Raw genomic sequence first — 16,685 nt, 5'->3', positions numbered from 1 at the left:
AACAACCTATCCATTTACGAAATCAGTAACTTATATGAGAGGAAAAAAAAAGCTCAAACAGCAAAATCTAAAGAAATTAATGAAAACTACGAACACACACATCCACCATAAATTTGTACGTCAATTTAAATGCCTGAAGAAAAATACTATATTCCTAGATAGAAAGGCAATGTTTTAGAAATGTTAGTTATCTCTGAATAATATACAGATTTAATAAAATTTCAATCAAAATTATAGTGGATATATCAAAACTTGAATTATTGTGAAAGACTCTAAAGTCCCTTAGGAAGAATAACAGGCAAAAGTGAGTTAAATTTGGAGCTGGCCCAGTGGTGCAGCAGTTAAGTTTGCATGTTCCACATGGGCAGCCTGGGGTTCTCTGGTTCGGATCCCGGGTGCGGACCTCCACACCGCTTGGCAAGCCATGCTGTGGCAGGCGTCCCACATATAGAGTAGAGGAAGATGGGCACGGATGTTAGCTCAGGGCCAGTCTTTCTCAGCAAAAAGAGGATTGGTGGCAGATGTTAGCTCAGGGCTAATCTTCCTTAAAAAAAAGTAAACTAAATTTGTTTTAAAAATGAAATAGGAAGAGCTTTTTTTCACTACTTGATATTCAAGTTTGTTAGAATGTGTGGTAATTAAAATACTGCTGTCAGGAGGCAAGAACAGACTCTCATATCGGACAAATCAGAAACAGACCCTCGGATCTGTAAACGCTGAACATGATAAAGGAACTATCACAAGCCAATAAAAAAGGAGTGGGGTTTTCAATAAACTGAATCTAGATAATTGGCATTTGAAGGTGAAAAATAAAAACAATCTAGTGTCTCATCTTCCATCACCCATCAAAATTAATTCTAAGCAAATAAAAGACAACAACATGAAATAAAAAATAAAGGACTACTAGTATATACTTTAGGGGAACATTTATCGAATCATGGATGGGGGAATATAATGAGCTTTTAATGAATTACAAATGAGCATGAGAAAAAGGGAAAAAATTATCACTCCCTTAAAACATACACATCGAAAATCATAGTCACAATATTAAGATAAAATCAACAAGGCAAAATGTAGCAAAATATTGGCTGATAAGTAAAATATGTAGAATGCTTGTGAAATTTGTAAGAAAAATCCCAAAAGGAAATAAAACAAATTAATGTACAAGGAATCTATAGGAAAAAAAACAATTTTAATAATAATAAAGAAATAGAACAATAATTATATTATAGTAATATAATGAACACTGTTATACACACTGTGGAGAATATTAATTGATCTGACTAATCTCAAAAGCAAATTTTAAATTATTTGGCAGAAATTTAAAAAATATCCATTTCACTTCTAGGAATCTATCCAAAGGAAATAATGAGAAATATAAAATAATATGCATACACTAGGATGCCATTTTCTGTATAACAGTTTATTTATCATGGCAAAACATTAGAAATGACCAAAATCTTCTAGTATCGCACTATTCAATTGTATTAAAAAAAAGTACAAGTAGCAAAAGTATGTGAGTGAATTACATCAAAATGTTCACAAAGTATTCTTTATAATGGGATTAAGTCATGTATTTCTATAATTCTAATATCGTTCTGTAATTAATACATATTACAATATTATAATATGTAATTCAATATTTCTAATAAGATTATAGATTACTTTTAGCTTATAAAACAATAAGAGTTATCTAAACTTGAAATAAATTAAAGTTAGTTAAATTTTATTTATTCATTTCAGAAAGGATGCATAATTAAATAAGGACATTGATCTCTTGTTAGTTCTAAATAATTAAGCCAAATTTTCAGAATATAAAAGCATTGAAGATAGATTTTTTCTATCAAAAAATGTATTTTCATTTTGGATTTTGGGATTACTCAATCTATAACTTCTTTTCAAATTCTCTTCTTTCAAATCAGAGTAACTGAAGTGTTTTAATTTATATAATTCATATATTTAGCAAGTTTGTTAATTTATGCTTTCTTTCTTGTGTTTCACTACATTTTAAATGAGGACAATAATTAGCTAAGGGCCTACAGGTAATTGAATTATTTCCTTCCTGTTTACAAAGCTGGTAAAAAAAATTAAACTAAATTTATTGACCCAGCAAAAAATTCCAAAAGTCTATATCCTTTGTGTGTTTACAAATACCATCTTTATATTTTGGAAAAAATAAGTCTTTCAGTATTCACATTATTTAACTTTCCTTACATGTGACTCTCAACTTATCAATATGAACAAAGGAGAAATTTAAAGGACCTCTGGGACTCTAAACATGAAAGCATGAGGGAGCAAGTTTTATGGAAAAATTTTCCCTAAAACAAAAGGGTGGCATCACAGTCTCTTTTGATTCTTGGAAATATTTAATTTTTGCTTGTTACTTTTTGATAAAATAGTAAACTATGACTTTTTAATTAAACCACAAGAGAGTCTGTCTTTGTGAAGTTAAATGACAATGATCCATTTATGTGTGAAAGTTTTGTTCTACTGATTATTATTATTGATTCTGAAAAGCCATTCTCATTTCTATAGTGCTTAACACAAAGCTCATCAATAAGAAGTTATCTGCCACATAAAGTTTCATACACAAAAAGAAATGAAAACTTACTGCAGTTCATACACATATAGCATAAACTTGACGATGAAATATGTCATTGGAAAATTTCTATAGCAATAGAATGTGAGTAAGTGATATAAACAGAAGTTTGAAACCTGTAGTTACTGAATTCTATTCACAATCAAATCCAACTCAGGTTTCCCCCGGGCCACTGAGATAGTGAGTTATATTTCAGACATCAGCTAGTAGAAAAACAGTGACAATATGTTAAAATGAACTTTCAGTGGCTGAAGCCCTGGGAATCAACAGACTGATTCTAGGGGGATGAATGTGTCACCGCATAGCACCATAATTCTTCTTCATCTAAAAGATAAAGGACATACTCAAGAGTGCCTAAATCTTTTTGTGTCTGTTTCATTTTTATTATATATACTTGGATGGGAGTACCTTGGACAGTGTTTGTGACAACCAGAAGAAATATGACAGTAGTTAAATAATAAAAGGGAATATTTATTTGACAAAAGTATGGTATCAATTTATACCAAAGTATGATCAAGAACAACCTCCATTTGGCTATTGGAATTACAAACTCAATAATAAAATAGAAAATCACAGAAAAAAATCTACTCCAGCAACTGGCCCCATGGCTGAATGGTTAAAGTTCTGCTCCCCTGCTTCAGCAGCCCCAGTTCATGCCTTCGGATCCTCGGTGCAGACCTGCTCCACTCATCAGCCATGCTGTGGTGGCATCCCACATGCAAAGTAGAGGAGGATCGGCACGGATGTTAACTCAGGGCTAATCTTCCTCAAGTGAAAAGATTGGCAACAGATGTTAGCTCATGGCAAATCTTCCTCACCAGAAAAAAAAAGGAAAGAATTTACTCAATAAACGTTCAATGTAGCGTACAATATGGCTGAGTAAACCTAATAAAAAGAAGTTGTTTCAGATTCTAGCTGTTCTAAATGTACCAAGAATAATATTTTTATCAGATAATGTAACAGCATTGACAAATTCAATCATTTATTTTCTCTGAAGGAAAAATTTAAAGCATAGTCTCTGAACTCAATACAGTCAATATCAATAGATTAGAAATTAATAGATTCTGTGATAACTTATTGGGAGCTCTAAGTTTTAAAGCACCTTTTTCCTTTTTTCTTTTTTATTATTCTTTTACTATACTTCTTTCTCTTGGTCAGTGTTTTCATTGGAGATTTGTTTTAAAGCCATTTTGAGAACTAGAAGCAGATATACTGTAGAAATTACATGTAGCAGAGTGTCTTATGTCTGATAAAGGGGTCACATTTATTAGCACTTTAAAACGGGAATTTGGAATATTTACCACAACTGTGTTGATTCTTTAATCTGCCCTGTGTACTTACAAACAGTTGTCATTGTTTGTATAACTGATTACATGATTCTTTCCAAAAATAATTCTTCTCCCATCTGTTTACTTGTGACTTTGGTACCACAATAACTGCAGAATTATTTGTGTTCTTAAATGTTTGTTTCATATGCCAATGTTTAAGCAGTGAAAAGCATGCTCTGAAATATTCTAAGGAATGTTAATCAGATGTTTAAACTTTATTATTTTAATAAGAATTTTACTAGATGATGGAGATCATTTTTACCTATACTGGAAGCCAACAATTACAGAGCCTTTCTTCAGTACCAAAATCTTGTTCAAAGAAAACCTGATTCTGTAATTATTATAGTATTATTTGCAGAGTGTTAAGTTTGTGAGAATATTTGTAGCTTCATTATTCGTCTCTTTCCACGCATAGAAAGTAAATGCTAGTATGCCTTTTTTGGGAGGCTATTTTGACAATAAGGTTAAAAGCCAGGAGCAAGAGAAATCACATAGCACTAAATTATTCTGATACTTTGTGTCAACAGTGGTGCCATTAAGTAAACAATTAATGGATTGTGGCTACAATATCTTCACCATAAACAGACTATTATTATACGTAACTCCAGTGTATATATGTTTAATTTAATGGAGTCTTTTGAAAGTTTTATGAAGACAATTATTGCCCCAGTGATAGGCTATTTAGACTACTGAAATCATTATAGCTGGAAGAAATCTAAAAGTTCTGAAAGATATCACTCCCTCACTTTAGAGATACAGAAAATTTCAGAGCACAGGTGGAAATAGATATTTTTACCAATCACTTGAGGTTCTTGAAAAAAACGTAGATTCCTAATATAATACTACGAAAGATTCTAATTTTACAGGTTTGCGCTGGCCTCCTGGAGATCTGCATTTTTACAAACTTGCCAGGTGGCGTGATGCAGGCAGTCCACGTAGAAACACTGAAATGAAAATACAAACACCCAGGGCCTCAGAATCTAAAGTCAATGTTTTTTCTATTCTACCAAAACTTTCATGAACATTATGAAGTTTTAAAATTCAGTTAAATGAGGTGTAATTCAGCTTAACACATAGGTTAGGTAAATTATAATTCAGAATTGTGTATCAATCATATTTTTACCATGGGATTCATGTTTTGACCATAAATTACGGTGGTTAGTAATCAGAAAAGGCATCCTTTCTTTCTGGGGAGCATTCTCTTTCATCTATTTAGGTAACAAACAATGGCTTTAGTCATTCTCATATATTGCGCTTCCAGGAGCAGAAAGGACGACTAAGATTTGATTGCTGGTTCCTGGTCAAAGATACAGCAGGGGACTCAGAATTTCCCACTGGTGGTGAGACTTCTGAGGAAGACACAACTTTGCCCTAGAGCCACTCTGGCAATACACAGTGGCAGCCTTCTCTTTGCTGTCTATTATTAACTAATCCAACTTTAAAAAACGAAAAAGTACTGATGCTCTCTACTTTGAAATTGGGAATTGTTTTAAAGGAAAATCACTGAAATATTGTTCTTTACATAAAAATATGCAACAAAATGGATTCTAGAGTTTCTCTGTAAAATATACTAAACAACTTTGTAACGTGGTAGAAACACAATTGAATTTTTTCCCATCTTTCGCCAGCCTTCACCTTTGGTGAGAGCAGTTCACATATGTTAGCAGTTTATCTTATCCCCCATCACGCAGTAAGTAAACTACATCACTTTTGTGCTGAGTGTAAATAACTTTCTAAAACACACTTAAGTTTCAAAAGCCGAAAAATGTGACTTTACAAAAGCTTTCTGTGCAATTTAAAGATAATAATCGGCTTTCAGCACTTAAATAAAAAGAAAGATTTCCAGCATTTAGATACTTGGCATAACTGTTTTAACCCATCACCAAAATAAACACACAATTTTTGAAGAAACCGTGTTGTTTATTGGAAGGAGTATGAATATTTTGAGTTAAAAGTTCTAAATTAAAGGCTTCTCCCCAACATTTATTTATAGGTTTAACAGGTTGTATCTCTCTAAGCTTCAGCTGCTTCCCATTTAAAATTAGTCTTTAAAAATGCATCCACACGTCTAGGGTTTAATAAAATGGTATTTACAAACTGTGAAATCACCTTATAGATCACACCTATATTTTAGTTTTCTATTTAGAAAATATTATCTACTGACAGTGAATTTCTAATTCAGTTATGAAAAGTTATTAAATAGAATTGTCAGGGGCTGGCCCCGTGGCCGAGTGGTTAAGTTCGCGCGCTCCGCTGCAGGCGGCCCAGTGTTTCATTGGTTCGAATCCTGGGTGCGGACATGGCACTGCTCATCAGACCACGCTGAGGCAGCGTCCCACATGCCACAACTAGAAGGACCCACAACGAAATATACAATTATGTACCGGGGGGGGCTTTGGGGAGAAAAAAGGAGAAAAATAAAATCTTAAAAAAAAGAAAAAATAGAATTGTCAACTAGTTTATAAACTATTCGAAAAGATGTGTGCATTTTTGGCACCCTAAAATCCACACTCCTACCCTTTTGTCCTCCGTTCTCTCCCACTTCCTTCCCTCTCTTTCTATCTCTTCTTCCTCCTCCCTCCCTCCTGTCCTATTTCCTTCTCCCCTCCCTCCCTGCTTTCCTTCCCTCCTTGCATCCTTCCATTCTTCTTTTCTTCTTTCTCTCTTGCAGCACTTTCCTTACTTGTTAGCACTACAAGATGTTCCAGACTCATCTTTTATTTCCCCTGCCAACAGCCCTAGAATTATCTATTTTTCCAAGCGTCTCTGGTTCCTTTAATTGGATTATGGCATTTAGAAAGAAATATCTGGGTATGTGTATTTGTCCTTGCCATTGGGGTGTCACTGCTTCTTGACCTTCTTAGTGGACTGAGCTAGAAACCATACATATCTATGCTGGCCCATGTATGCACATATATTTAAATGTATATCTATCTCTGTATGTATTAAAAATAAACACAAGTTCATATTAACAGGTCTGATTCTAACCCAGAACATCAGTGTCCATCTAGCATTCTCTGCTTGTTTATTTTATTGTAACATTGTAAAAGAGAAGTATGGATTTCGTCTGCAATCTTTTTATTATTAGTTCAGCCATGGTAAACATATAACGTAGAATCACACTTACTAATGGTAGCCCTGGGACAAACAAATTTGCCAACTAGAGCACAGTTTTTGTTCACAGTTCTTTATGTTTTCAGCCTTCCAATATCTGAGAAAACATTCTTTTCCAGAGTTGTTTAGCTTAGCTCCTTTCTTCCCCACCCACTTCTCTGAGATTACATCATACAATTGAGATAGAATTAGATTCATTTCAATGTCTGCATTCCATTCTGGCTTCCCTACATCCCGATTGTTTTTCAATTTGAATGCAGTAAAAGTCATTCTTTGTAGTGTACAGTTCCATGGCTTTTGAGAAGAGTCATGTATCTACAAATGCAGTACCAAAACCGAGAGTCCCATCAACCTAAAAACTCCTTTGTGAGGCCCCTTTGCAGAAACTATTGCAAGAGTTGGGGGAGGGGCAATATGGTCTATTCACCATCTCAACTCTCTGTGTGTCAAATCCTTTGGACTGCCACTCTGACCTTCCGGGTCTTTATGATAATTGCAGCTTCCTGTCTTCTGGTGATTAAGTGCCAACTCCTGGCCTCATGGCCAGACCATCATCCTCATGGATATCAAGGAGCCCAGCTCTGTGAATACCTCTCCTGCTATTAAATCACGTCCACAGTGGAGAATCACTAACAAACATCTTAGTGATGCTGGTGCCCCTCTCACCAGTATATTCCTGATGACTGCCATCGAATAGTGTTTCCTCTGGCCCTCTGGTGGAATATAATCCACTGGTGGATATTCTGGCTTCAAATAACATATTCACTCCAATAATCTCACTTCCTTCAGCCCCTTTAGTCCCTTCTCTGCTAATTGTCAGAGCAATTTAGCCTTATCCATCTGAGCCAGCCTTAGCCATCATTTCCTAAGATTCATGCTAGCCATGAGTTCACCTCTTCCCTTGGGGTCCTTCCTAGAGCGTTATATCTCATATTCGAAGAAAGTGCCCCCAAGTCAATGAATTCTTGCTTATTCAGTCTTAAAGGTTTTGGCCACCTTGATCAAGCATCTGCAACACCTGGCTCCTGCCTGTAGACACTGGTTCTTCCAACTCCTCTGTCCTCTCGCATAAAGCCCAGCACACCCCCAATCAAATTATCCTGAGATTTATCCCTAGATAAGGGCCTTACAGCCAAAAGAAGAGAAACTGTTGAGTGGTGGTGGTGGGGCGGGGTGGGGGGGGGGGGGGAGTGGTACATGTTAACTGGGGAGGAGAAACCTCCACAGCATTTTCCAGTACAGAAGAAGTACCACGACAAGGTCCGAGAGTCCAAGTGGTTTACAAAGCCGGTATTCTCAGGAGTAGTCATCTACAGATCAGCACTCACGTTTCAGGGGCCCAGCTTTTTTTCCTACTGGGACTCCAACCTTAACATAACGGACCTGCAGTGGCTGAGCATTTAAACATCTCTAAAGATGGGTGAGTCTAACTTGTAGGGGTCACAAAGTCCTAGAACTATGTCTTTTTGCCTCTGATTGGCCTGACATGGGGCCCGAGCACATCTCTGAAATAATCCTTGGTACGAGAGGAACAAGAGACTTCCATTGAACAGCTCAGGGTCCTGTTCACTGAAGTCAGGGCAGGAGTTAGCATCACCTGAAGCAAAGGAACAGCGTGGGGGATGATTTATTATTTATAACTACAAGCCGGAGGGTGTGCTAGGCAGCAAACCTGCAAATGCCTGGGAAAAAGCTTAACATAGGTTGGTTCCTATTTCTTAAATATTTTTATGTTCTGAGTTACTTGGAACCAAAACAAAATTTGTTTAAACAATAAAGACCCCAAATAAAACACAAATTTTGGACAGTGTCAAGCCATATAATCCATAATCAATCTATAAATAAAATTTTCGGTTGAGTTTATTATGAGCCAGGTCTGAGGTCAGTAGCCCCCAGGGTGGGGTGGGGGGGTTCCTTCCCCAAGGAAGGAAGCACATCTGAAGATGTAGGGTGTCCAGAGTGGTTATATACATCTTGGAGCATGGAGCATACATCACACATGACAGGAACATCTTTTATGCTGCTGTCTCTAGATGCTTAGCTGGTACAGCAGTCAATGGTCACAAAGTGAGCACAGCAGGTCAATAATTAATCCTTAGTTTTCAGGAAAAGATGCTTCTCCTTTAAGAGATGCCTGTATTGGTGGAAGATACATCCCTATCTTTAAGGACATCATTCCTGTCTTTGGGACACCGTAAATGTTTACAGCAGATGCACCATTCATGCTCAACAGACCACATCAGGCTCTTTTGGAAAAATAACGTCAAGCTGAATTAGTTTTAAACCAAATGGCTTCCTCATATACTCCAATACATCCTATTGCTTTTTTATTTATTCATCAACAGCAAACCTCACACCTTAGATCTAACAATGTTCTTTCAATCAGATCCAAAAATGTTCTGTCAATTGCAGGCCTTCCGCTTGTCTTCTAATCCTAGAACACAGGAGAATGGAGGCGAGAACTCCTGGTTTTACAGTCTCACATCAGTTGGTTTATCCTTTCCTCCGTGTAAACCCACGGCTTCGGGCCTCCTGTGTGACAGGGGCGTTGAGTCCAATCTGTAGATCTAGACTCAGAATCTCAGCGCTCTCCCGGGCCGAGCTCTGGCCTGTCCGGTGGATGCGCGTGAGGGAAATAAAAGACCCTAGGAAGGCAGTGAAGCGGTGGCAGCAGTAGTTAAGGATAAATTCTGCGGAGGCCAAGTGGCAGAGTCGCTACACTCTGCTAATAATTATCACCACTATGAAGCATGGGAGCAACTGTTCCCCTTCCCACCCACTGTCCTAGGAGTGGAGGGTAAATGCCCCTCTGTGTGACTGTCACCAGCTTTGGAGTGATCCAAACAGCCGCCCCGGGCACCGCCTCAAGACTCCGACCAGCTTCCCGGCCCATCCTGGGCGGCCGCCACCAACCTGCCCGCAGCGGCCAGGGAGAGATGCCGGGGTCCCCACGCCGCCCAGGCCGGGGACAGAAGGACCAGAGGGGCCGATCCCGGCGCAAGGCGGGCGGATGGGGGGTCCCTGCCCCTGCCCCTTCCCCTTCCCCTTCCCCGGCGGGCAGGCGGGCGCGGGAGGCGGCGGGAGGGCGGCGGCGGGGAGCGAGCGCAGAGTCCCCGCCCGCCCCGCGCTCGCCCCGCCCGCCCCGCCAGCGCCGCCGCCTCCCGGAGCAGCCGCGGCGTCCGCGCTCCGGCCGCGGGCCCGGCGAGGGGAAGGGCCGCCCGGGGAGCCGCGGAGGCCGAGGCCCCGGGGCGGGAGGAGCCGCGGCAGCTGCAGCCCCTGGTGCGGACCCCGGCGGCCGGTCCGGTCCTCGCCCGGGACCCCGCCCCGGGCGACGTGGGGTGCGGAGCCCAGAGGTGGCACCCACGGTGGGGACAAGTTTCTCGCGGCTTGAAATGAAGGGGTCCTGAAACAAACACTCGTTTGATTTAATCAGCTTAACAAGTTTCTTTAGACCAAGAGGAAATACTTTCCTAGAGTATTTTCGGTTGAAAACATTATTCTGAAAGTTATCGTCTGCTGTGGTTATTTGCGTATGTATATTTGTTAACTTTCTAGCCAATAGAAACCCTTAAATTAAAATATTCTGACAGACACATTACAGGATGGCTGTGGCGCTTGAGCATCATGTTATCAGTTTAGTTAGCATCTGTCTTCCAGGACTGGTACCAAAGCCAGTCCCTTGGCGATGCGTGTTGCTTGTTACAGTCGTGGCTGAGTCCCACCAGGTTCGCAGCCCTTATATGGCGAATTTTAGTAACGTGTAGCGTAGCACGAGGTTGTGGGGCTGCTACCAATACTGCTGCCTTATTTAAGTGAAGCCAGTTTCCAAAGGGCCGGGGCCACGGGGAGTGGGTACTGCGGTTCTCTCTCTGTCGTGCGAGCCTTAAAATTTTCTCCAGCGCTCATTTCAGCTTGTTGAAGTTTAACTTCAGGTAAGTGTGCCCATTTGTTTGGCCTATCCAATAATAACGATTCAATTGTAAACTTTTAAAAGAGATGAAGCAACTATGTTGCTCTTGTTTATTTACTGAGACAATTTAGGAGTTGACCTAGTGACTGCTTTTGTTCTCTTAGTTGAAATTATTTTAATTAAATCAAGTAAAACAAGACAAGCAAAAAACCCCATTCTTTTTTATCATTCTGAGTTATTTGTAAGTCTCTTGAAACATTCCAGTATTGAGAAGAGGGGCTACGCCCTTTTAATTGTTTAAAATCTCCATCAAAAACTTGCAGTTGTCTCTTTAATGGGTTTATTAAACAAACTACTTGTCTTCTTTCGCTTGAGGGACTTTGTCAGAAACATTAGGGATTCCTACTTGATACAATGTATTTTATCACCTTCAGTTAGTTACTCTGGGTACCCATTTGAATGTCAAATTTAGTTAGAATTGAAGTATTATTTCTTTTATAAACAATTGTAATCTAGCAATATATGTAATCAGGAGGGATTTCGAGAAGAATACTCTTTTAAAGAATGGAAATGCGTATGTTAAAATACTAATGTGTAAATATTGAGACACAAGTGAAACTGATCTCAAACACTTATATAGTCTTTCTTTGCTCTTAGCCATATTAGAGCAGAATAGTTTGAGAGTTTCTCGAAAGTCTGTGTAGAACATGTATATTTCTCCTTTCCTGGACTTCAAAAATAAAATACTCCTTTAAAAACAGGGCTGTATATACCAAGAGGCTTGCTCTGTCTCCTCCCCCTGAACACAGTGTCTGCCTTCCCTATGATAAGCTAATTGTTTTTCTTTAAATGCATTTAATGGGAAAAATAGGAGGTTTTCTCCTCTAATATGCAAAATCTTGATTCTAAACTTGTCTCATTATTTAAAATTTTTCTTTAGCATCTTTAAAATAAGGGAATTTCAAAACAGTAAAATATCTTAGAAGAACACATGCATTTTTGTGAAGAGATTTATTACTCAGTTTTGTTGATTTACAATATGGCATTTTCTTTCAACTAATTTTTGGGGAAAGATAGTGTTTCTGAAAATTATAGCAAACATCTGAGTAATTTTGATAAAATTTAAAGTTAGTTTTAGTGATAGTAGCGATAGCATTTTAACTTTTTTTTCCTGAACCATATATCATGCAGATGAAGTAAATGAACTGGAATTGAAATATGTCATGGTTAGTGTGGGTTTGGGGAAATTGTAGCTTTAGTATTTCTTTTTCCAGTTAAGGGAGTGTTTGACTATATAACTTTCTTGCAGTCAAGCTGTGCGTTGCTGCTCTTTGGTGCAGAGGCCAATTTACTTACGCCCACTCCACAAGCAAACTTCAGCTCTTTTTCAAGGTAAACTGCCGTATTTATTGTAATATTTATGTGTGGTCAATCATTAGACATGAGTAAAACTGTGCTTACATATTAATTAAGTTCCCAGCTGTTTTTTATGTTTCACTGACAAAGTTTCTGAGTGACGTTTCCCTAGCTCCGTGTTTTCCAGAGGCTTCCTGGTTTATGCTGCAAGATTTTGCATAGTTCAGTGATCTTTTTTACTTTAGTACTGCATGTGTCAGCTTGTAGCCAAACTAACTGTGTGTGTGTGTGTGTGTGTGTGTGTATGTAGATATATGGGTACTTTATTATGTATGATCTGAAATATATAATTTATAGGATAAATAATGTAATTATACTTACCGTAATGTGGAGATGTAATATCTGTTTCAGTTATCTATTGCTGAATAACAATCCTGGAATTTAGTAGCTTAAATTAAAAGCTTAAATTATAAGTTTAGTAGCTTTTAATGTCTCTCGTCGTTGTGCGACTTGACTGAGCTCAGCTGGGCAGTTCTCCTGCTGGCCTCACTTGTGGTCTCATGTAGTTATAATCAGATGGCGGCTGGGGTGGAAGCATCTGAGGGGTTTATGGTAGTGCTTCCCTCTCTCTTCAAGTAGCCCCGGGGCCTCTTCTCTCATGGTGTCTCCCTGTCATGGTGTCTCCAGCAGGGTAGCCACATTTCTTATATGGAAACCCCAGGGTAAGCAACAAGCACAACAGTAGAAACTGGCAGGCGTTCTTAAGCCTTAGACCTGGAACTGGTACAATGTGACTTTCTCCACCTCCACTAGACTAAGCAGCTACAGGGCCAGCCCATCTCCAGAGAAGGGGAAAGCACTGCCTTGTGATGGGGAATGGCAAAGAATCTGTGGCTGTCTTTAATTCACCACAATGTCCTTCACTAATAATTTTGCAGATGAATATCACAAGATTTTAGAGCCAAAAGGCTCTTAGCAATTGTTTAGTCCAACATCATCAGTTTACGTGAAGGGGTACTGGAGCAAAATATCACAATAGAAGACAGAGTCAGAGTTATTACCCTCTCAACTTTTTTTTATTTCTCATAAGGCATGGAAAACTGCCTGGGATATAGTAGGCAATAAATACATACTGTTGACATGGGAATTTATTAGTAAATGAAACCTAAGATTCTAGTAATATTCTACTTTAAAGGTACTCACTTTTCTAACTTGTTAGAAATATGCCTGAATTTTCCAAAAGGCATTAAGACTTGAAAGATATTTTAAATGGTGGCATAACAAGATATTTCAGGACGTTTTCGCATAATTATTGTGCCTTCTCCAAACGCACACACATCAACACAGAAGTGGAATGTCATAAGACAGTGAATCTAAGGTAAATCTTCTATTCCTGAGGACTGTGTGGCCCCCTCATGGTCTAATACGCAGGTCATTATGCCTCTTCACACTCCTCTCACCCCATGAATGTCCTCGTTTTAGACTGTAAATGTGTACTTCTCAAATAATCAATTAGGATGGGAACCTGTTTTTATTGCCAGAAAGTTACCCTGCTCATGAAAACACCATTGATGATATTGTTTTGTGCCTGAACTTAAAAATACAATAGTAACAAAATTCTCTGTATATACAACATAAAAAAAAGTTCTGTTGGTTTAAGTGAGGTACGTACCGAAATGTGTCCAAACTTTCTGACCTTTCATTGTGTCTATCCATCGCGTCTAACCCCCCCCCCACCTTTTCTAACCAATGTTTTCATTTTATAGTCTCTACATCAATTACCCTAATTTAAAAACACCAGTGAAATTCTACTCCTCTTTATTTTTTCTCCTTAGTTCCCTTCTTTGACTCCTAGGTGTTTTAATTCTGATGGCAATTGTTCTTTCCTCTCTGCTTAGACTCGTCTTCCTTACTTATGAATCCGTTTGCCTGTATTTCGTTTGTCTCTGAACTAAACTATGTATTTATTGTCTTTCTTAATTTTTGGACTTGCTAATTGTCTATTTTTCTATTGGGTTTTTCTTTTTTCTATTGATGTATTAGATATTCTTTCACAAAGAAAAACTATGTATTAATTGGAAATAGTAGCATTTGTTTGCTTTTCCTAGTATTTTTCTTCAATCTTGTAACTAAGAGAAGAAATTAATTTTCTTATGAATTCAGGTTTCTGTTGTCAATGTTTCTTTTTCATTATATGCTGTAAGTAGAGTGGTGTGTTTCCTAGTTAGGAAATGAAGCTCTAATGGCTGTGCTTCCGGAGTACTACATGAAGCCTCTTATAAACTGGATTTAAGGAAATCCCAATCATATAGAATAAGGCTTATGCAACCTCTTTTAGAAATACCAAGTCTCAGCATCTGGTGTTCCTTTTCCGTTTTTTTGTTCCTGTGTTGTAAGAGCCCTGTTGATGATTGTTTAAAGGTTATGTGACTTTTCACCAGCCAGTCACAACGCTGGTTCTGATGCCTCTGTAAAAGTGGGAATGAAAATAGCCATACCCCCTACTTCACTTAGCTGTTATAAGAATGTAATGAGCCTCTGGCTGTAAAAACACTTTACAAATTATAGGTCATTTTTCATCTCGGTTTTGGTTTGTTTATAAGGTGTGAAAACTAGATTTAATCATTTCTGATGTCTCCAGCAGTTTGAACTATGTGAGAGTCTTTAAAACATCACTAAGGGAGAGCAGCACCCATTGATTGGAACGTAGTAATTGTGTGGTGAAATCGGGTGAGCAGAACACCTCTTCTGAGGGTTGGAATCCCCATCATCTGTCCACATGGTAAGTTTGGCCTAAACGTCAGACATTTTGTGTCAAGTTGCTTTGGCCTCCTGGACTTCAGCCTCTTCAGGTGAAGAGTATAATTCTAAGACACTCTGGTTTTCCTGAGTAAGTTATTATCCATCTATAATATAACATTTAAAATACTTGAAGGTACTTATATACTTACTTTCTACCATCTGTTATTGTAAGAAATTCAAAACTTACTTCTCGTATGAAATGAATTTACTGGCCTCTAACCCTTAACCAAATATGTCATCATTGTGCTTGTACTTTTGGAGAACTCAACTATTTTCCTCTTGTCTTACATATTTGTATACTGAAAATTTTTTTCTGCCCCCCCTCTTTATTTCTTATTTACCCTTGTTAGATGCGTAACTGGATAGCTTTGAAAGAGCTTGAGATTTAGAGTGAGATAACCCTGCCTTTAAGTCCCAGTTTTGGCAGTTTTTATCTGCGGTCCTGAGCAAGTTCTTTAATCCTTGTCAGCATCATTTTCCTTTCTGTAAAATGAGAACATGGACCTCATAGGTTAGATACTTTATCTTTGAGAATTCAAAGGCATATAAAATGCCTAGCACAGTAAATCCTCAATATATTTATTACTTATCATGGTAATTAGATGTTGAGTAAGGATGGTATAATTAAAAAACACTTTGCTGAAATTCCAGAATGAGTAAAATGAGTTTCCTTAAAAATACCAGAAGTGTAAACTCAGCAAGTGTGATCATTTTTGTAGTTCATTTATTCAAAAAACATTTGAGTGCTTGCTATGAGCCAAGCACACTTCCAGCAGCTGGCTGTGTAATGACAGACAACAGGGCAAGTCGCTGCCCTCATGCAGCCTGCCTTCCAGGGAGGAAAGACAGAAAATCAACTCACAAATAAATATGTATGGTGATTTCAGATGTGATAGGAACTGTGAAGACAAAACAGATTATGAGACAAAGAGTGGCAGGGTGTACAAGAGGCGGAGGAAGTCCTGCCGTGGTGCAGGAACTAAGAAAACACTGCTGGAACATTCCCGCTGTGATGGCATGTATGATTATTATTAAGGGGAGGAAGACCAAGCAATGTAGCCAAAAGGACAAGGTCGGGAGCACTTCACAATTGAGGTCATAGCTCAGGTATACTCAGGTGAAACAGGAGGACCAGAGCATCAGAGATAATTGTATACCTCACTAATTTTTAGGGAGAGTCTTATTCCTAAGTTAACTCCTGAAACAGTTTCATTTGAAATTCTAGATCTCAAACTACCCTCCATTTAATGTTTCACTTAATGTCTTCAAATTAGGTGGTAGGCTTCTTGTGGATCGCATCATGCAGTGTGTTTCTTTTGGTCTGTCCCTGACCCTGGCATGGTGTAATGCAAACAGAAAGTGCTCATTTTAATGCCCTCTTTAATTAATCATTTAATGTGGTACTAGAGTATCTTTTCCTTTGTGATACATAGTAGACCAGCTACTGGGGCCCCCAATCATTTTGTTTTAAGGAAGGCCTCTAAGTGGACAGCTCACTTTACTGCCACACGCCACCTCCCCACCCCCAATGACTTTGGAAAACTCGTCAAAGCTCAATGGTCAAGGCTCAAAATAC

At 38.4% G+C, this 16,685-nt stretch overlaps 1 long non-coding RNA gene across 23 annotated transcripts in view; it reads left to right on the top strand.

Annotated features, from left to right (window-relative positions):
- The first annotated feature begins 10,191 nt into the window (after positions 1 to 10,191).
- The window catches only part of LOC139081836 (uncharacterized), a 66,986-nt gene continuing 60,492 nt past the window's right edge, over positions 10,192 to 16,685 (top strand). For 22 of the 23 annotated variants that reach the window (XR_011537267.1, XR_011537272.1, XR_011537263.1 and 19 more), the window contains exons 1-3: positions 10,192 to 10,973; positions 12,261 to 12,343; positions 14,949 to 15,089. This is a non-coding gene — a long non-coding RNA (uncharacterized lncRNA). The remainder of the gene's footprint in view (positions 10,974 to 12,260; positions 12,344 to 14,948; positions 15,090 to 16,685) is intronic. The other variant, XR_011537266.1, reaches the window with a different exon arrangement.

This window comes from Equus przewalskii, chromosome 2 (genome assembly GCF_037783145.1).
Source record: "Equus przewalskii isolate Varuska chromosome 2, EquPr2, whole genome shotgun sequence".
Taxonomy (NCBI): Eukaryota; Metazoa; Chordata; class Mammalia; order Perissodactyla; family Equidae; genus Equus; species Equus przewalskii.
The sequence above is the reverse complement of the archived record's forward strand: the minus strand, read 5'-3'. Positions and strand labels throughout refer to the sequence as shown.